The 21,923-nt window shown below is 48.0% G+C and overlaps 1 pseudogene; it reads left to right on the plus strand.

Annotated features, from left to right (window-relative positions):
• Positions 1–20,224: 20,224 nt before the first annotated feature.
• On the plus strand, positions 20,225–21,278 carry LOC140364450 (intraflagellar transport protein 52 homolog pseudogene; annotated as a pseudogene).
• Positions 21,279–21,923: the final 645 nt, after the last annotated feature.

The raw sequence follows: 21,923 nt of genomic DNA on the forward strand, positions 1-21,923 counted from the left end.
GACGGCCCGATAAATACCCAGGAGCGACCTTCTGCTGGCCCCCCAGTCCTGGCCGGATAGACAACGAAGCAAGTTATTCACCCTTTTGCATTTACCACTGACCTCATCAATGTGCCGACGCCAACTAAGCCTCTCGTCAAAGGTGACCCCCAAGAACCTCACCGCCCTGACCTGTTCGAGCACCTGCCCATGCAGTCGAAGGGAGATGTCCCTATGCCCATTGAAGAAACAGATCACTTGAGACTTCCGTACGGACAGTTTAAACCCCCACTTCAGGGTCCACTGCTCCACCTGCTGTATTGCCCTTTGCAGTTTCGCCTCGTAAAACCGGAGATTCCTCCCTCTCACCCATAGAGCGCCATCGTCAGCATAAAGGCTCCTCCCAACAGACCCATCCACGTCGTCAAAGATGTCCTTAATCATAATATTGAACAAGATAGGGCTACACACACTCCCCTGCGGGATCCCATTCTCCACCCCATAGACCCCAGAGTAAGCAGCGCCCACTCTGGTTTGGATACGCCGGCCAGACAGAAAGCTCCGGACCCAGTTAAACAGTTTACCCTTCACACCACACTTCCGCAGCTTAATGAGGAGCCCATCCTTCCAAACCATATCGTACGCCTTCTCCACATCAAAGAGCACCGCAATAACCTTTTCTTTCTGAGCCCTGGTCAGCTGGATATCAGATTCCAAACACAACACGGAATCCATGGTGTTCCTGCCCCCTACGGAAACCACTCTGGTGCGCGGGAAGCAAACCCTGACTCTCCAAGAAGTAATCCAACCGCTCGGTAACCATGCGCTCCATCGTTTTCCCGAGCTGCGACGTCAAGGCAATCGGCCTATAACTTGAAGGGTCAGACGCTGGCCTACCCGGCTTCAGAACCGGCACCACCGTAGACTGTTTCCACGCAGATGGAACACAACCTGAATCCCAAACACGGTTGAAAAGACCCAGGACTAGCCCAAGCGTGTCATCAGTCAAATGAGAGAGCATGTCATAGCACACCTCATCTTTACCCGGGGCTGTCTGTTTCGCCTTAGAAAGTGCTCTCCTTAGCTCAAACAAACTAAACGGAAGGTCAAGGTCATCTTGAGTCGAAGGCTGGTGCCCAATCAGCTCAGAATTCTGGGCCAAAGTACTCTCCCTGTAGTGCCTTTCCGCAGGTGAGAGATTGTCAGAGCTGTGCACCGACACAAAGGTGCTGGCCAACAGTTCAGCTTTGTCAACGTCGCTGACTGCTTCAACACCATTCAGTATTAGGACCGGGGTCCCATGACGGCGCTCAACCCCATGCATCCGCTTAATCATCCCCCAAACATCCCCGAGACGCGTTTCTCTCCCAATTTTGGAACAATACCGCCTCCAACAGGCACTCTTGGCCGTTCTCACAGTTTTCCGCACAACAGCGCGGGCCCTCTTGTAGTCAATGAGGGCACCCTCAGTGTGGGCAACCCTTAGCCGGCGAAACGCAGCATTTCTCGCCCTAACAGCATGACCACATGCTTCAGTCCACTACGGCACCCGCTTCCTATGTCCACTACCACCACTCTTAGGAATCGTGCCTACCGCTGACTGCGTGATGAGCAAGACAATTGCACTATTGAGATCATCCACCTGAGTCAATCCTCCTTCCTGCAGAACCCTAGAACCATCATCAGCTTTCCTCAGGAAAGCCCCCCAGTTCGCCCTTGCCAACTTCCACCTCTGGATCCTCGTCCCCCTGACCACACAGCTCCCAAAGCCAATCACGGTGCGGACTAGATAGTGATCGCTACCAAAAGAAAGATTACCAAGAACCTCCCAACTACAAACACCAGCTAACTCCTTGGACACAAGTGTAAGATCTATTGCACTTTCCGCACCGGTCCCCATATCATAGCGGGTCCCACCCCCATCATTCAGACAAACCAACTCCCTTTGATTGATAAAACCCTCTACCACCTGCCCATACCTATCGGTACCACTACCGCCCCACATCACACGGCCTTTCCCCAAACATCCTTACCGATACTATGTAAGGACTCTAACGTTAACTCACCACACGGATTATAAAGGTTAACCACAGTAACAGCTTCACCACCCAGCCAGACCCTCACCGCCAGGGCCTCCGGCGCTTTACACACACTGACAACAACGTAATTTAGGTCATCTCGGACAAACACAGCCACACCTCCGCCTCTACCCTGCTCCCTATCATTCCTAACACACACATACCCTTGTATCCCAAAACCCCACCTAGGTCGTAACCAAGTCTCCTGCACGCACATAACGTGAGGCTTGTTCAACAAGGTAGAGACAAAATGCTTAAATTCCTGGCCATTAGCACGAAGACTACGCGCATTCCATTGCAAGACAACCACCGCCATTATGAGCCCCCGGAACCTGACGGCGCATCGGGAGCCCCCCCACTCCCACTGCCAGAATGGGGCAGGGCGCCCTCCCGCAGCGCATCCTCTATCTCCGTCCACTCGGGGCCCCCAGCTCCAAAGTACTTCCCTGCAGCCTTAGCGATGATCTTAGTCTTTTCGGATCTCTTCTTGGTTTGCCCAGTACAGTTAATCACTTCCACTATGAAGAGGAAGAAATCTTTCCTCTTCACAACCAGTACATCCTCCGCACCCACAGGGCCTCTGCCCGTGGAAGCCACACTCACAGGCATCCCAGTGGGGACCTCCCCCTGGCCGCGGGCAACGCTGCCCCCTCCCCTGTCGCCTAGGACACCAGCAGCACTGGCAGCCCCCACTGCATCCACCGTCACCTGACTACCAGACACCTTCTTGACCGCATCCGCATAGGATATGCCTTGAGAGGCTCTAACATTTTGCACCTCAGCAGCCCTCTTGCTGAACACGCATCCCCCGTAGGCAGAGCTATGCTCTCCCCCACAGTTACAGAACTTGAGTTTTGCTCCGTCGTCACACTTCCCATACTCGTGGTCTCCTGCACATTTACCACACTTCTGCTTCCCTCTACAGACCGCTGCAATATGCCCAAAGCGCTGGCACTTGAAGCAACGCAGGGGCGGCAGAACATATGGGCGTACACCATAGCGCATGTACCCAACGCACACCACACGAGGCAGGATCCCACCTTCAAATCTAATCATTATCGACAGGCTGTCACACCTTACCCCATCCCGGGTCATCTTCAACCGCCTAGCATCCACCACCTTAGCTCCAGTCAAATTCTCCTTTATGTCATCCACAGATGTCGTCGTAGGGACGCCTACTATAACTCCCCTGACCGTGCCTCTTACAGCATCAGACACAAGAATGTCCTCCCCCCCCCAGACACTTAGCTTCAATCGCCTTCCTTTGCTGAGCCACGTCCTTGCACACGACCAGCAGCGAGCCATCCCTAAGGACACTCGCATGCTTGACCACTCCCACAGCTACAGTCAGGCTCCTTGTCAACGCCATCGGATCCCACCCCTTAAAGGACGCATTATCCTGCGCGAGCTTTATGAACACCTTACACTCTGAACTCACATCCCCGACATCTGCAACCCCCCCGCCCTGCTCCTCACTGAGAGAGCCCTTCTTAGACGAGCAAGAAGACGCCCTACGCTGCACAGGATCAGTGGCTCCAGGGGAGTCCTCCCCGCTGTTCATATCGTCACCGACCAGGTCACGCTTCCTCTTCTTCTTCCCCGGCATACGGACCGAGGCGTTCCTCTATGTTGCCGTAATATCCAAACTGTTGTCGTTGTTGTTTTTTATGGCAGTTGGCATCCAAGTGCACGAGGTATTGTTCGTCGCTCTTCAGACTTCGACTAGAATAGTTGTTCCTGTTGTTGTTGTTGTTGTTGTTGTTTTATGGTGGTTGGCATCCAAGTGTTGCATTACCGCCAGACTTTATTCCTCAGACTTTGTCGTAGTCCTCAGACTCTGTCGTAGTCCGTAAAAGTACTCCTTCCATTGCTTTGGTGTTACAAAGCCCATGAGGTCATGATATGTCTTTGTGACCGGCTTTATTCCAGGGAGACTCTTCTTCATCTTCCTCTCCTTCTTTGACGTTCGGTGCTTCCACCGTACAGCTTTATTCTTCAGGCTTCATTCTATAGGCTTTAATATGTCCACTGATGTCGCCGCTTGGTAGCCGTGCGTCTACGAGACTGGGCGAGGACAGGAGACCACCCCCACCCCCACCCCCATCTCGTCACTCTGATCACTCTGACTCCCCACAAGCAGACCCCCATCACTCCGACTCCCATTTAGCGCCTTTAGCCTGTTTTCTATATCTGCCCAATCAAGCTCCTTTGTTCCAAGGAATCTCCCTGCAGCTTTAGCAATGATCCTGATCCTTTCAGTTCAGCTTTGAGTCTGAGCAGCACAGTTTACAACATCCACCATAAAGAGTATAAAATCCTCTCTATCCACAACCAGGGTATTCTCATTAATTCTGGAACCTGCACACTTGGGACCTCCACTCTTGAAACCTTCACACTTCTTGGGAGCCACGCTGGCCTCTCTCATTTCGCCCTGGCTGGGAGCAGCGCTGGCTCCTCTCTCTGTATTTACTCTAAACTCGTCACTTGAAACTTTCTTGACTGCATCTGCATAGGATATACCTTGAGAGACCTTTATTTTATGCACCTCAGCAGCTCAGCAGCTCTTTTGCTAAACCTGCATCCCCCGTAGGCAGAGCTATGTTCTTCCCCACAGTTACAGCACTTAAGTTTTGCACCCACGTCACACTTCCCATACTCATGATCTCCTGCACATTTACCACACCTTTGCCTCCCTCTACAGATCGCTGCAATATGCCCAAAGCGCTGGCACTTAAAGCAACGCAGGGGCGGCGGAACATATGGCCTGACGCTATAGCACATGTACCCAATGAACACCTTACTAGGCAGGCACCTCCCTTCAAGTGTTACCATTACCGACAAGCTGTCACATCTTACCCCAAACCAGGGCAACAACAACAACAACAACAACCTTGCTCAACACCCGGTCTGGAGGGACGGGAGATGGCGGAGGAGAGTGGATCGGGGATGGAAGACGTTCTGGACGGCGTGGAGGAGCAGCCTTTTCTGCCTGCACGTGCCCGGAAACGTAAAAAGTCCCTTAGCTCGTCCGAGGGTTCTGGGAATGAGCAGCAGGATGAGGCTGAAGCTATTGATGTCCGGGGTGAGAGCAGAGACTGTAAGGTGATCATAAAGCTTGCACAGGATAGTGCATCCTTTAAGGAGTGGAATTCAGTGGCATTGTCAAAGAGCCTAACTGTAGCTGTGGGAGTGATCAAGAGTTCGAGTGTCCTTAGAGATGGCTCGCTGCTGGTCGTGTGCAAGGACGCGGCTCAGCAACGGAAGGCGATTGGAACTAAACGTCTGGGTGGAAAGGACATTCTTGTGTCTAATGCTGAAAGAAACACGGTCAGAGGAGTTATCGTAGGTGTCCCTACGGCGACGTCTGTGGATGAAGTTAAGGAGAATTTGACGGGAGTTACGGTGGTGGACGCTAGGCGTTTGAAGGTGACCCCTTCAGAGACCGACCGGCTTTATTCCAGGGAGACTCTTCTTCATCTTCCTCTCCTTCTTTGACGTTCGGTGCTTCCACCGTACAGCTTTATTCTTTTGGTCTCTGAAACAACAACAACTATTCTAGTCACAAAGACATATCATGACCTCATGGGCTTTGTAACACCAAAGCAATGGAAGGAGTACTTTTACGCACTACGACAGTCTGAGGACTACGAAAAGTCTGAGGAATAAAGTCTGGCGGTAATCCAACAATTGGATGCCAACCGCCATAAAACAACAACAACAACAACAACAGTCTGAGGACTACGAAAAGTCTGAGGAATAAAGTCTGGCGGTAATGCAACAATTGGATGCCAACTGCCATAAAACAACAACAACAACAACAACGTCAAAGAAGGAGAGGAAGATGAAGAAGAGTCTCCCTGGAATAAAGCCGGTCGGTCTCTGAAACAACAACTATTCTACGACAAGTCACAAAGACATATCATGACCTCATGGGCTTTGTAACACCAAAGCAATGGAAGGAGTACTTGTTGTTGTTGTTTTATGGCGGTTGGCATCCAATTGTTGCATTACCGCCAGACTTTATTCCTCAGACTTTTCGAGGCGACACTTTTACGGACTACAACAGAGTCTGAGGACTACGACAAAGTCTGAGGAATAAAGTCTGGCGGTAATGCAACAATTGGATGCCAACCGCCATAAAACAACAACAACAACAATACTAGTTTTAGTATATTTTTGATAACCCTATGCCTGTACCTATACTCAAATGGCCTTTGTCAGTTACTTTCTTGACTGGTAACTCCAATGTCCTCACTGTAATTGCAGTACTGTAATAACCCCAGATTTATTATAATAAATGTGTACGTACCTATAAAAGTCCTGTTTCTCAAAGTCAAAGGATTGTTATTTGATATTTTGAAGAGATATAGCATCTATTCTCGGTAAAGGGTTTAGCTTTTATATTTGTACTTATAGATAACTTATAGATTAAAGAGGACCAGAATATCTAATTACATTTACAGAAGGGCCCAGAAGGGCCCGCCCGGTGGGCAGGGCTTACCACAGAATAGGATAAATATCTGAGTCTACCGGTCTAAATTCGCAGATTGAGAATGACTCTTGGATGAGAGTCCAGATGACTACAACTGAATCTTTTCTACAATTACATTTAGGTAAGACTTTATTATTATTAATCCTATTTCTGTATTCTTTTGTATGTGCAGAAGTCTGATGTCTCTCCTGACTATGACAAGCACCACCCAGAATAGAAGCAGATTGATAATTTCATCAGAACTCTGTTTAGTGCAGCACAGCTGACGGCAGAGTGCGCCATTGACACTTGTGTGTGGAGTGTGGAGCTGCAGCAAGTGTATGTATGTATTGACTGTAGGGGGCAGTCCTGCTCTCTGTTCAAGGTACTGTATGCCTCTTCTCATGGCAAACAGTTACTTAGGAAACATCTTTTAACAGTTTATTACCCATTGAAGGCATAATGTTTCAGCAAGCCAGGAAGAGCCATATCTTGCAATGTCGTATTTTATAAAACTGTATCCTAGACGACACCGTGTTTTGTTCCACAGGTGTATTTGGAAAGACATTGATATATGCCCCGCAAACAGGAAGAGAATCATGTTGGGAGCCATTTTTTTGGCCTCCAACTTGTGGGACAACCAGGCAGGACATCACAGTGGAGGACATGTAAGTCATGGCATGTTTATAAGGCAAGACGTTTAACTTTAATGGTAGGATATGTAAGAATAACATGTCCTCTCAGTGTCCCCAGATACAAGATAAGTGTTCAAATAAAATATTTTTAGTTATTGCAACTGCTACTGATTTATTCTTATTATGTATTCTTATTATTCTTCTCAAGATGTTTATCCAATCAGAAAGCAGAGTGAGTTTTCATGAGGTAACAAGTCATTATTACTGTGTATTAGTGCAAACTCTGCAACTTGACATAGTTGATTAAAAAAACAAACTATATTGTTTGTGCCTTTGTGTCCGTCCCATTGACTGCAGGGAGAGAGATTCTAACTACTCGTTTGTAAATTTGAAAAATGTTCTGTTTCTCCAAGTCACAGGATTCTTTCAACTTGTAAAAGCTTTATGTGATTATCTTTTACAATCTGATGAAAACCTTTCAACCTTGTGTAATCAAGGTCAGTTCTATTTGGTAATAAACCTTGGTCATAAGCTAACCCGTTCAAGATTTGAACATCCTTGTTTAGTTTGTATGTTTTGATTAGCTCCTTCCATGTCCTACCACAGATTTCACCTAAAGGAGTACAAGAGTGTATTGATTGCACAATCAATACACTGCTTTTGTTTTCTTTATTCAACTACATATGACTGTATGAAAATAAGTTTGGGTAACAAATCGTTGTTTACTTTATTTATTGTTTACCCTTTACTATTTCTTATGTATGAGTTTAAGAGCCATTCCAAATTAAAAATATATGCGGGCACTACAAGAATAAACTTCTCGTACTACAAAAATAAACTCGTAATTTTATGAGAACAAACTCTAAAATATAATGCGAAGAAACTTGTAGTCAAAATGAAGACAGAATTTTCTTTTCAGCACCACGGCCAGGGAACAGCAATACCTCCAATTGTGAAAGGTACCACTGTTCCCCCTGGCTACACTGTGGACCGTTCACAAATAAAACATGATTATGTGCTGGTGATGTGGCTCTAGGTGGCTACATGCATGCACAATCTCATGCATAATCACATTGTCTGCCTGGAGCCAGTAAGGGGGACATCAGTACTTTTCACGATTGGAAGTACAGCTGTTCCCCCAGAGAGTATAGGTACTGTGGAAAATAGAGCCGACACCCTTCAGAGCTGATGAATTCCTCAGAAGAGTGTTAAGAGGGGCCACTGATGTACTCCGGAATCCATTTGACATTAGTACTCGTGGGGATCTCCCATTCGGGTTGATCCTCCTGCAATTGTATGAATCTACCGTGCTGCTCACAGCCGAAGTCAAACACATACTTCCCAGGGCCTGAAGGATTATTCTTGACAAAGTGTCCCTTGAATCTGTGGTTGGAGTAGATGTACTCTCCCTCAGATTCCATCTTCCCATTTTCCCATTTGCCTTTGTACTTGGCGCCTGTGCTCTTATAGTGGTAGGTGCCCTGACCATGTCTCTGGTGTTTTTGCCACTGTCCATTGTACGTGTCTCCATTGGGGTAGGTATAGATCCCACGGCCGTGCCTCATGTCATCAACCCAATAACCTTCATATTTGGAGCCGTCTGGGTAGTAGAAAGTACCCTCCCCATGCTTCATGTTCTGGAAGTAGTTCCCCACATGTTTGGCTCGGTTCCTAAAGCGATAGGTTCCCAGTCCGTGTCTTTTCCCATTATGATAGTGTCCTTCATAAATGTCTCCATTTTCCAGCACAGCTTTTCCAAAACCATGCCTATCCCCAGCCTCGTTTCTCTCTCCTTCATATTTCTGAATAATCTCTTCACTGTCCGAATCCTCCAATCCAAAGTCTGACATGTTTTTTTTTTAAGGACAACTTAAAGGACGGAAATTTGGATTTGAAACAAAAAACATGAAGTTGTTAACCGTGCTCTTCTTCTTGTCGTTAAGTTACTTTTAATGAAGGTTGGCAGCCAACTTCTTCTTCTTCTTTGGTGTTTTATGGCGTTTGGTATCCAAGTTGTTGTTGTCGCCAGAGTTGTTGTTGTTGTTGTTGTTTTATGGCGGTTGGCGTCCAAGTGTTGCATTTACCGCCATCCACCATGTTCAAAGACCCTTTGTTGTTTTGTTGCTTGATGACATCATCATTAGAATTATGATGTCATCATCATTAGAATTATGATGACATCATCATTAGAATGATGACATCATCATTAGAATGATGTCATCAAGCATCATCATTAGAATGATGATGTCATCAATCATCATTCTAATGATGATGTCAGTGGTTGAATGATGTAATAGTATAACACTTGGATACCAGCCGCTATCAAACTCATAACTAAAACAACAACAACAGCAACAACAACAACTGAACTGAAAGGAAGCACTGTAGTTTAAAACAAATATACTATTTTAACTACAGTGGGTGGCGGTAATGTAAAACTTGGATATCAACTGCCATTAAACACCAAAGAAGAAGAAAAATAACTGAAAGGAGGTGTATGTTAGTATCACGGGAATAAAGTCTAAAAAATAAAGTCTGGCGGTAATGTAACACTTGGATCACAGCTGCCATAAAAGAACAACAACAACAACAACAACAGAACTGAAAGGATCAGGATCATTGCTAAAGCTGCAGGAAAATGAATCTTCCTGCAGCTTTAGCAATGATCCTGATCCTTTCAGTTCTGTTGTTGTTGTTGGGCAGAAATAGAAAGCATTCTAAAGGCGCTAAATGGGAGTCAGAGTGAAGGAAGTCTACTTTTGGAGAATCAGAGTAATCAGAGTAAAGAAATGGAGGTAGGGGCGTCGCTGGTCTCCCGTCCTCGCTCAATCCAGAAGATGCACGGCTGCCAGTCGCCATTGAAAGCAACGACAACAATGGAAGTAACAAAGCCTAAAGAATAAAGCCAAAGAACAAAGCCTAAAGAATAGAACTGTACGGCGGAAGCGCCAAACACCAAAGAAGGAGAGGAAGATGTCAGCTCTGGAAAAAAGCCGGTAGGAATCTGAAGAATGAAGTCTAAAGAAAAGAATAACGTCTAAAGAATAAAGTCCGAACACGGTCAGAGGAGTTATCGTAAGCGTCCCTACGACGACATCTGGATGAAGTAAAGGGGAATTTGACTGGAGCTAAGGTGGTGGACACTAGGCGGTTGGAGGTGACCCGGTTTAGGGTGAGATGTGACAGCCTGTCGGTAATGGTAACGCTTGAAGGTAGGTGCCTGCCTAGTAAGGTGTTTATTGGGTTCATGTGCAATGGAGTTAGGCCATATGTTCCACCTCACCTGCGTTGCTTTGAATGTCCCATAACATGCTAAATCGACTTTTCAGAGCTTTTTGTTCTTCATATATGTACCCAGAGTGTTTTTTAGATTGATTCCCGCAGTTTTTAGCTACAGAATAGACTATATCCTTTCCTCGGATCTGCAAACTGACGGGGGCTGGTTGCAAGACCGCGTCATAACCCCAGGCACGCGTCACCATCCCCCCTCCCCCTCTCCACCCCCCTCCCCCCTCCTGCCTGAGGTAGAGCCGACTCTGACTCTTCCTGTACAGTGCGTCTGTGTTATGAGTCCAGTCCAGTTTGTGGTTCAGATGAACACCCAGGTACTTGTATGAGTCCACGCTCTCAATGTCCCGTCCTTGATGTTCACTGGTGAGGGGGCAGTGGGGTGGCGTCTGCGGAAATCCACCACCATCTTCCCCGCGTTGATGAGGAGGTGGTTCCGCTGACACCAGTCCACAAAATCCTGTGCCAGTCCCCTGTACTCCGCATCATCGTTGTCCGAGATGAGTCCGATGATGGCAGAGTCATCAGAGAACTTCTGCAGGACACAGCTGTCCGTGTCGTGTCTGAAGTCTGCAGTGTAAAGGGTGAAGAGAAAGGGCGCGAGGACAGTGCCCTGGGGCGCCCCCACACTGCAGGTCTGAGTGTCAGACACACAGTCCCGGGCTCTCACAAACTGGGGTCGGTCTGTGAGGTAGTCCAGGATCCACTCTGCCTGGTCATACTTCACACCAGCAGTCTCCAGCTTGTCCCTCAGGAGCAGCGGCTGGATGGTGTTGAAGGCGCTGGAAATATCGAAGAATCGAAGAACGAAGAATTCGTAAGTTAGCAAACATGACTTCTTTTGTTTGTTTGCTGCCGCGGACACAACTCGTTATTTGTCGTCAACAGCTCGTTATTTGTCGTCAACATGCCTGGTTGGAGAAAATATATTAGCGTTAGTTTATTATTTACCAAACGAAAGCGTCCTGCTGCAGTCGTCGTGGTCTGCAGAGGGAAGCAAAGATGTGGTAAATGTGCAGGAGATCACGAGTATGGGAAGTGTGACGGAGGAGCAAAACTGAAGTGCTGTAACTGGGGAAGAACATAGCTCTGCCTACGGGATGCAAGTTTAGCAAAAGAGCTGTCGAGGTGCAGAAAATTAAGGTCTCTCAAGGTATTTCCTATGCGGATGCACTCAAGAAAGTTTCAAGTAATGAGGTTAAAGTAAAAACAGAGAGAGGAGCCAGCGCTGCTCCCAGCCAGGGCGAAATGAGAAAAACCAGCGTTGCTCCCAAGAAGTGTGAAGGTTTCAAGAGTGGAGGTCCCAAGTGTGCGGGTTCCAGAATGAATGAGAATACCCCGGTTGTGGATAGAGAGGATTTTGTACTCTTTATGGTGGATGTTATAAACTGTGCTGCTCAGACTCAAAGCAGAACTGAAAGGATCAGGATCATTGCTAAAGCTGCAGGGAGATTCCTTGGAACAAAGGAGCTTGATTGGAGTGTCTGCGTCTCTCACTCTCCCCCCCTCTCCCTCTCTCCCTCCCTCATGTACGTCCTCTGGACAAGTGCCGCTTAGAATTATTATTCTTTAGACTTTATTATTTAGGCTTTATTCTTTAGACTTTATTCTTGTAGTCTCACTCCATTTTTGTAGTTCCTCCTCTTTATTTTCCTGCCTCTGGACAGGCGAAGAATAAAGTCTCTTTATTTATAATCACGAATAAACGTGATTATTTTACATAATCACGTTCAGTATACAATTATATAATTAGAGTATATATATTGCATTGATGTGTATAAAACACAAGATAATCTTACCTGTTGTTGACAGAGATCCCAAACTACTAAAGAATAAAGCCTAAAGAATAAAGTCTACCTCTCTCTCTCCCTCCCCTCTCTCCCTCCCTCCCTCTCACTCCCTCCCTCTCTCTCTCTCTCTCTCTCTCCCTCCCTCTCTCCCTCTCCCTCTCCCCCTCTCCCCCTCTCCCTCTCTCCCTCACCCTCTCCCCCTCTCTCTCTCTCTCTCTCTCTCTCTCTCTCGCGACTGGCTCCGTCACAAAATTCTAAAGAATAAAGCCTAAAGAATAAAGTCTAAAGAATTCCGCAGACACTCAATGCCCAAATTCATTTAAATGGGGAAAACTAATACTTTTGAAAATTCGACAATTCTGCAATAAGTACAAGTTGTTCAAATGTCACAAGTAATAGCACACGTACTACTGCGAAAGTGATCGTAATGAGGTATAACATGTTGAAATCGGTTGAAGCGTTAAGGAGTTGAAACTGGCTAAATGGAAAATCATGGAAAATATAATAAAAAATACGTGAAATACAAGAACATATAGTGCCTGCGTGACATCACGCAGACGCTCAAATATCAAAGCCTAAAGAATGAAGAAATGAACTCTCAGCGCCGCAAAGAGTTCACCAGGGCCAAGAAATAAAGCTGTACGAAGGAAAAAACACCAAAAGCCGGTTGGTCTCTGACGAAAAAAAAACACAACAACACAACAACAACAATACCTCGTGCACTTGGATGCCAACTGCCATAAAAAACAACAACGACAACAGTTTGGATATTACGGCAACATAGAGGAACGCCTCGGTCCGTATGACGGGGAAGAAGAAGAGGAAGCGTGACCTGGTCGGTGACGATATGAACAGCGGGGAGGACCCCCCTGGAGCCACTGATCCTGTGCAGCGTAGGGCGTCTTCTTGCTCGTCTATGGAGGGCTCTCTCAGTGAGGAGCAGGGCGAGGGGGTTGCAGATGTCGGGGATGTGAGTTCAGAGTGTAAGGTGTTCATAAAGCTTGCGCAGGATAATGCGTCCTTTAAGGGGTGGGATCCGATGGCGTTGACAAGGAGCCTGACTGTAGCTGTGGGAGTGGTCAAGCATGCGAGTGTCCTTAGGGATGGCTCGCTGCTGGTCGTGTGCAAGGACGTGGCTCAGCAAAGGAAGGCGATTGAAGCTAAGTGTCTGGGGGGGAAGGACATTCTTGTGTCTGATGCTGTAAGAGGCACGGTTAGGGGAGTTATAGTAGGCGTCCCTACGACGACATCTGTGGATGACATCCATCCATCCATCCATCCATTTTCTACCGCTTGTTCCCTTTCGGGGTCGCGGGTGACTGGAGCCTATCCCAGTGACTTCGGGCCTTAGGCGGGGTACATCCTGGACAGTGGCCAACTCGTCACAGGGCCAACACAGAGACATAGACATTACAGACAGTTCACGCTCACATTCATTCACTAGGGCCAATTTAGAGTCACCAATCTTACCTAACACATGCATGTCTTTGGACGGTGGGAGGAAGCCGGAGAACCCGGAGAGAACCCACGGTAACACGGGGAGAACATGCAGACTCCACCCAGGATAATTTGACTGGAGCTAAGGTGGTGGATGCTAGGCGGTTGAAGATGACCCGGGATGGGGTAAGGTGTGACAGCCTGTCGATAATGATTAGATTTGAAGGTGGGATCCTGCCTCGTGTGGTGTGCGTTGGGTACATGCGCTATGGCGTACGCCCATATGTTCTGCCGCCCCTGCGTTGCTTCAAGTGCCAGCGCTTTGGGCATATTGCAGCGGTCTGTAGAGGGAAGCAGAAGTGTGGTAAATGTGCAGGAGACCACGAGTATGGGAAGTGTGACGACGGAGCAAAACTCAAGTGCTGTAACTGTGGGGGAGAGCATAGCTCTGCCTACGGGGGATGCGTGTTCAGCAAGAGGGCTGCTGAGGTGCAAAAAGTTAGGGCCTCTCAAGGCATATCCTATGCGGATGCGGTCAAGAAGGTGTCTGGTAGTCAGGTGACGGTGGATGCAGTGGGGGCTGCCAGTGCTGCTGGTGTCCTAGGCGACAGGGGAGGGGGCAGCGTTGCCCGCGGCCAGGGGGAGGTCCTCACTGGGATGCCTGTGAGTGTGGCTTCCACGGGCAGAGGCCCTGTGGGTGCGGAGGATGTACTGGTTGTGAAGAGGAAAGATTTCTTCCTCTTTATAGTGGAAGTGATTAACTGTACTGGGCAAACCAAGAAGAGATCCGAAAAGACTAAGATCATCGCTAAGGCTGCAGGGAAGTACTTTGGAGCTGGGGGCCCCGAGTGGACGGAGATAGAGGATGCGCTGCGGGAGGGCGCCCTGCCCCATTCTGGCAGTGGGAGTGGGGGGGCTCCCGATGCGCCGTCAGGTTCCGGGGGCTCATAATGGCGGTGGTTGTCTTGCAATGGAATGCGCGTAGTCTTCGTGCTAATGGCCAGGAATTTAAGCATTTTGTCTCTACCTTGTTGAACAAGCCTCACGTTATGTGCGTGCAGGAGACTTGGTTACGACCTAGGTGGGGTTTTGGGATACAAGGGTATGTGTGTGTTAGGAATGATAGGGAGCAGGGTAGAGGCGGAGGTGTGGCTGTGTTTGTCCGAGATGACCTAAATTACGTTGTTGTCAGTGTGAGTAAAGCGCCGGAGGCCCTGGCGGTGAGGGTCTGGCTGGGTGGTGAAGCTGTTACTGTGGTTAACCTTTATAATCCGTGTGGTGAGTTAACGTTAGAGTCCTTGCATAGTATCGGTAAGGATGTTCGGGGAAAGGCCGCGTGGTGTGGGGATTTTAATGCGCATAGCGCTTTGTGGGGCGGTAGTGGTACCGATAGGTATGGGCAGGTGGTAGAGGGTTTTATCAATCAAAGGGAGTTGGTTTGTCTGAATGATGGGGGTGGGACCCGCTATGATATGGGGACCGGTGCGGAAAGTGCAATAGATCTTACACTTGTGTCCAAGGAGTTAGCTGGTGTTTGTAGTTGGGAGGTTCTTGGTAATCTTTCTTTTGGTAGCGATCACTATCTAGTCCGCACCGTGATTGGCTTTGGGAGCTGTGTGGTCAGGGGGACGAGGATCCAGAGGTGGAAGTTGGCAAGGGCGAACTGGGGGGCTTTCCTGAGGAAAGCTGATGATGGTTCTAGGGTTCTGCAGGAAGGAGGATTGACTCAGGTGGATGATCTCAATAGTGCAATTGTCTCGCTCATCACGCAGTCAGCGGTAGGCACGATTCCTAAGAGTGGTGGTAGTGGACATAGGAAGCGGGTGCCGTGGTGGACTGAAGCATGTGGTCATGCTGTTAGGGCGAGAAATGCGGCGTTTCGCCGGCTAAGGGTTGCCCACACTGAGGGTGCCCTCATTGACTACAAGAGGGCCCGCGCTGTTGTGCGGAAAACTGTGAGAACGGCCAAGAGTGCCTATTGGAGGCGGTATTGTTCCAAAATTGGGAGAGAAACGCGTCTCGGGGATGTTTGGGGGATGATTAAGCGGATGCATGGGGTTGAGCGCCGTCATGGGACCCCGGTCCTAATACTGAATGGTGTTGAAGCAGTCAGCGACGTTGACAAAGCTGAACTGTTGGCCAGCACCTTTGTGTCGGTGCACAGCTCTGACAATCTCTCACCTGCGGAAAGGCACTACAGGGAGAGTACTTTGGCCCAGAATTCTGAGCTGATTGGGCACCAGCCTTCGACTCAAGATGACCTTGACCTTCCGTTTAGTTTGTTTGAGCTAAGGAGAGCACTTTCTAAGGCGAAACAGACAGCCCCGGGTAGAGATGAGGTGTGCTATGACATGCTCTCTCATTTGACTGATGACACGCTTGGGCTAGTCCTGGGTCTTTTCAACCGTGTTTGGGATTCAGGTTGTGTTCCATCTGCGTGGAAACAGTCTACGGTGGTGCCGGTTCTGAAGCCGGGTAGGCCAGCGTCTGACCCTTCAAGTTATAGGCCGATTGCCTTGACGTCGCAGCTCGGGAAAACGATGGAGCGCATGGTTACCGAGCGGTTGGATTACTTCTTGGAGAGTCGGGGTTTGCTTCCTGCGCACCAGAGTGGTTTCCGTAGGGGCAGGAACACCATGGATTCCGTGTTGTGTTTGGAATCTGATATCCAGCTGGCCAGGGCTCAGAAAGAAAAGGTTATTGCGGTGCTCTTTGATGTGGAGAGGGCGTACGATATGGTTTGGAAGGATGGGCTCCTCATTAAGCTGCGGAAGTGTGGTGTGAAGGGTAAACTGTTTAACTGGGTCCGGAGCTTTCTGTCTGGCCGGCGTATCCAAACCAGAGTGGGCGCTGCTTACTCTGGGGTCTATGAGGTAGAGAATGGGATCCCGCAGGGGAGTGTGTGTAGCCCTATCTTGTTCAATGTCATGATTAAGGACATCTTTGACGACGTGGATGGGTCTGTTGGGAGGAGCCTTTATGCTGATGATGGTGCTCTATGGGTGAGAGGGAGGAATCTCCGGTTTTACGAGGCGAAACTGCAAAGGGCAATACAGCAGGTGGAGCAGTGGACCCTGAAGTGGGGGTTTAAACTGTCCGTACGGAAGTCTCAAGTGATCTGTTTCTTCAATGGGCATAGGGACGTCTCCCTTCGACTGCATGGGCAGGTGCTTGAACAGGTCAGGGAGGTGAGGTTCTTGGGGGTCACCTTTGACGAGAGGCTTAGTTGGCGTCGGCACATTGATGAGGTCAGTGGTAAATGCAAAAGGGTGAATAACTTGCTTCGTTGTCTATCCGGCCAGGACTGGGGGGCCAGCAGAAGGTTGCTCCTGGGTATTTATCGGGCCGTCATGAGGGCGGCTATTGATTATGGCTGTATAGCCTACATGTCTGCGGCTGAGACTAACTTAAAGAAGCTTGATGTGGAGCAAGCCCAGGCCTTGCGCATCTGCTGTAGGGCTTTTAGGACCTCCCCTGTCTCGGCGCTGCAGGTTGAGTTGGGGGAATTGCCGTTACGGCTCCGGAGGCTAGAACTTCTGTTGGCTTACTGGGTGAATGTGCAAGGTCATACGAGCTCTCACCCGGTGAGGGACTTTCTCAGGGTTGATGGGGGGCAGAGTGAGGCTGGCGGTATGGTTTTCAGCCAGGTAGGAAATGCGAAGGCGCGGCTTGCGGGGGTTGGTGATCTGCGTGTGAGCCCGTCGGTGGCTTTGTCTGCTATAGCTCCGTGGAAGTTTGTCCCGGCTCCTGTTGATGTTAGCTTGCATGGCAAGCTTAGAGGAGTCGCTGGGAGGGCACCGCAGTTTGCCGTTCAAGCGATCATCGATAAGCACTCAGGTGATGTGTTTATTTATACCGACGGGTCTAGGGATCCTGAGAGTGGGCGTACTGGCGCCGCTTATTTTGTGCCTGACCTGGGGCTAGCGGTCAAGAAGAGGTTGACAGATCGCCTTTCTGTTTTCACGTCGGAACTTATAGCGATACGGTTGGCGTTGGAATGGGCGGAATCTGCTTTGCAGTGTTGCGGCATTGTGGTGGCCTCTGACAGCCTTTCTGCATTGCAAAGCATTAAATCTGGGAAATCGGATTGCAGACAGGATGTGTTGAATGGCATCTTCTGTCTGATGCTCTCCCTGTCCAGGAAGGATGTGAGGGTTTCCTTCATTTGGGTCCCTGCGCATGTGGGGGTGGATGGTAACGAAATGGCTGATGCACTGGCTAAACGTTCCCTTCGGCGGCCATCAATTGATGTAGCGGTTGAGTTGGGCAAGTCTGAAATCAAGCCCGTTATCAAGAGTCATGTGGTCGGCCTTTGGCAGGAATTTTGGAGCCACTGTGTTACTGGACGGCATCTCTATCACATACAGGGTAGTGTGGGTCCTTGCGGGTCTATGGGCAGGAACGCGTGGGAGGAAAGGGCCTTCGCCCGCATGAGGATTGGCCATACTGGACTCAATTGGTCACTGAGTAGGATAGGCAAACATCCGACCGGTCTGTGTGGTCACTGTCGGGTGCCAGAGACTGTCGAGCATGTGCTGATTTGCTGTGAGGCTTATGATAGAGAAAGGGCCGGGTTGGCCTTGTGGTTTCGGAATAATGGGCGGGAGTTCAATCTGCGGAACGTTCTGGCGATCCAGTCACAGGGTTTGTGTCAGGCTGTGGTTGCTTACTTATGTAGCACAGGGCTGGGTAAACGTTTATAGAGGTGGGGGGTGTTGGAGACTGAGCCGAGGATGAGGAGCAAGAGGATGTTCTAACGCGCTTGGACTTCGTGGGCCTAGAAACGCCAAAGTGATGGAAGAAGGACTTCTAACCGAACGTCAAAGAGGGCGAGGAAGGTGAAGAAGAGTCTCCCTGGAATAAAGCCGGTTGGTCTCTGACACAACAACTATTCTAGTCACAAAAACACATCATGACCTCATGGGCTTTGTACGCCAAAGCAATGGGAGGAGTACTTTTACGGCCTACGACAGAGTCTGAGGACTACGAAACGTCTGAGGATTAAAGTCTGGCGGTAATGCAACACTCGGATGCCAACCGCCATAAAACAACAACAACAACAACAAAGCAATGGAAGGAGTACTTTTACGGACTACGACAGAGTCTGAGGACTACGAAAAGTCTGAGGAATAAAGTCTGGCGGTAATGCAACACTCGGATGCCAACCGCCATAAAACAACAACAACAACAACAACAACAACCGAACATCAAAGCCAGCCAGGGCGAAATGAGAAAGGCCAGCGTGGCTCCCAAGAAGTGTGAAGGTTTCAAGAGTGGAGGTCCCAAGTGTGCAGGTTCCAGGTTCTTAATGAGAATACCCTGGTTGTGGATAGAGAGGATTTTGTACTCTTTATGGTGGATGTTGTAAACTGTGCTGCTCAGACTCAAAGCAGAACTGAAAGGATCAGGATCATTGCTAAAGCTGCAGGGAGATTCCTTGGAACAAAGGAGCTTGATTGGGCAGATATAGAAAACAGGCTAAAGGCGCTAAATGGGAGTCGGAGTGATGGGGGTCTGCTTTTGGGGAGTCAGAGTGATCAGAGTGACGAGATGGGGGTGGGGGTGTTATCCTGTCCTCGTCCAGTCTCGTAGACGCACGGCTACCAAGCAGCGACATCAGTGGAAATATTAAAGCCTATAGAATGAAGCCTAAAGAATAAAGCTGTACGGTGGAAGCAACGAACGTCAAAGAAGGAGAGGAAGATGAAGAAGAGTCTCCCTGGAATAAAGCCGGTCGGTCTCTGAAACAACAACAACTATTCTAGTCACAAAGACATATCATGACCTCATGGGCTTTGTAACACCAAAGCAATGGAAGGAGTACTTTTACGGACTACGACAGTCTGAGGACTACGAAAAGTCTGAGGAATAAAGTCTGGCGGTAATGCAACAATTGGATGCCAACCGCCATAAAACAACAAAAACAACAACAACAACAACAACAACAACATCAAAGAAGGAGAGGAAGATGAAGAAGACTCAGCCCTGGAATAAAGCCAGTCGGACTCTGAAAGATGAAGTCGAAAGAATAAAGTCTGCAGGTAATGCAACACTTGGATGCCAACTGCCATAAAACAACAACAACAACAACAACAGCCATAAGAATGTGCCGAGGAAGAGGAGGAAGAGGATGATCTAATTTGCTTGGAATTCGTGGGCTTGGAACTCATCTGCTTTGAACTCGTGGGCTTTGAAACACCAAAGTAGTAGAAGAAAAACTGAAGAATGGGGTCTACAAGGTAAAGTCTAAAGAATACAGTCTGGCATGGGAGAAGGCCAGCTGGAATAAAGTCTAAGGAATAAAGTCTAAGGAATAAATTCTAAGGAATAAAGTCTAAGAAATAAGGTCTGGCGGTAATCTAACACTTGGATACCATCCGCCATTAAACACCATAGAAGAAGAAGGAGAAGAAGAGGCTTCTGAAGAATGAAGTCTGAAGAATAAAGTCTGGCGGTAATGTAACACTTGGATACCAGCCGCCATCAAACACCATAGAAGAAGAAGTGCTTATAGTTTCGCAGCCAGCAAAGAACAAAAATAATGCATCAGCATAACACAATGATCTTCAATGCCTCGAAGAGGGAACTTTATACCACAAGCAGCGGATACAAATCATTTCAGAAAAGACTAAGGGGTCAATGGAAAATTCAAAGTATGAAGGAGGAATTGACAGCAGAGAAGATGGATGGGGCTAGATTGTGGATCACTACTGGTCCAAGAGAGAAGTTCACAGCATCAGAGATGGAGGTACTTAAGAAATACCTTGGGCAAGGAGGAAATATACTTGTAATGCTGGGTGAAGGAGGAGAATCAAAATTTGACACCAATATTAACTTTCTGCTGGAAGACCTGGGCATAATGGTCAATAGTGACGCTGTTGTGAGGAATGTATATTATAAATACTTCCATCCGAAGGAGGCGCTTGTATCCAATGGTGTCTTGAATAGAGAAATCAGCCGAGCTGCTGGAAAAACTGTGACTGGAATTATAGAAGATGAAAATGTGGGGAATAATGAACAAGCGTTAACATTTGTCTACCCATATGGGGCTACCCTGAGTGTAATGAAACCTGCTGTAGCTATTCTTTCAACCGGCACAGTCTGTTTCCCTCTTAACAGACCTGTTTTAGCTTTTTACCAAGCAAAGGAGGGTGGGAAATTAGCTGCACTGGGTTCCTGCCACATGTTTAGTGACCAGTACATTGATGAAGAAGAGAATAGTAAAATCCTGGATGTTCTACTGCAGTGGTTTATGACTGATGCAATTCAACTCAATCAGATTGATGCAGAAGATCCAGAGATCACAGATTACACCATGTTGCCAGACATTGGAGGCTTGTCTGAGCAGCTGCGGGTTTGTTTAGGTGACGAAACCCGAGACGACTTCAAAACCCTCTTTGATACATCACTGTTTAACATATCCACTAACTCTTTGCTCCAAGTTATTAGTGCCCACAAGCAACTTAATGTTAAACGTGAGCGTCCTCAGTTGACCACCCCACAGTTTGAGACTCCACTTCCTCTGCTCCAGCCTGCTGTCTTTCCGCCTACTATAAGTGACTTACCTCCACCAATGCTTGATCTGTTTGAATCCTTCTGAAAAAGTACACGTTGCACAAATCACCAACAAATGCACAGAGGAAAATCTTGAGTTTAATGATTCAACTCTAACTTGAGCTGGATACAGTGGTGCCTTTCAATCCATTATGATAGCTACAGTATATATTACTGGCTAAAGCCATTTCTTGATCCTAGAGCATGCATTTCTTTGTAAATAAGTTCACTCAGTTGCATTCCTTAATAAAGCTTTTCTTCAATAAAAAAAAGTAAGTCAAAGCAAATACAGGTCTCACATGGGCAAAGAAATCTGAATTGACCTGCAGTGTGGGCGTAGCCTTAGATGGTTCATGAAGCTTGTCAAGTGACTTCAGGCTTCTCGAGCTGGCATGTTTTTCTGACTAAATAGTCAGAAAAACAGTGGACAGTGGCATCCTCAGTGACTTTTTAATCGCCTACAAAAATATCTTGCACACAACAAATAAGAGATTCAGTTTTATGCAAATGGCCAATCAAACGTATGCCCTTTTCCCATAGGGATTACACCTCGCAAAATCTCTCGAATATCCACATTTTTCTGTTTCACACTTTAACAAACTCCTCCTAGGGCGTTTTGTCCACGGACCTCAAAATTGGTGTACGTCCTCTAGACAAGTGGGGCATCTAAAGTTATTCAAATTTTAAGGAT

The sequence above is a fragment of the Eucyclogobius newberryi genome, unplaced genomic scaffold (genome assembly GCF_026437365.1).
Source record: "Eucyclogobius newberryi isolate DKJ021-1_F unplaced genomic scaffold, fEucNew1.0.hap1 SCAF_18, whole genome shotgun sequence".
Lineage (NCBI taxonomy): Eukaryota > Metazoa > Chordata > Actinopteri > Gobiiformes > Gobiidae > Eucyclogobius > Eucyclogobius newberryi.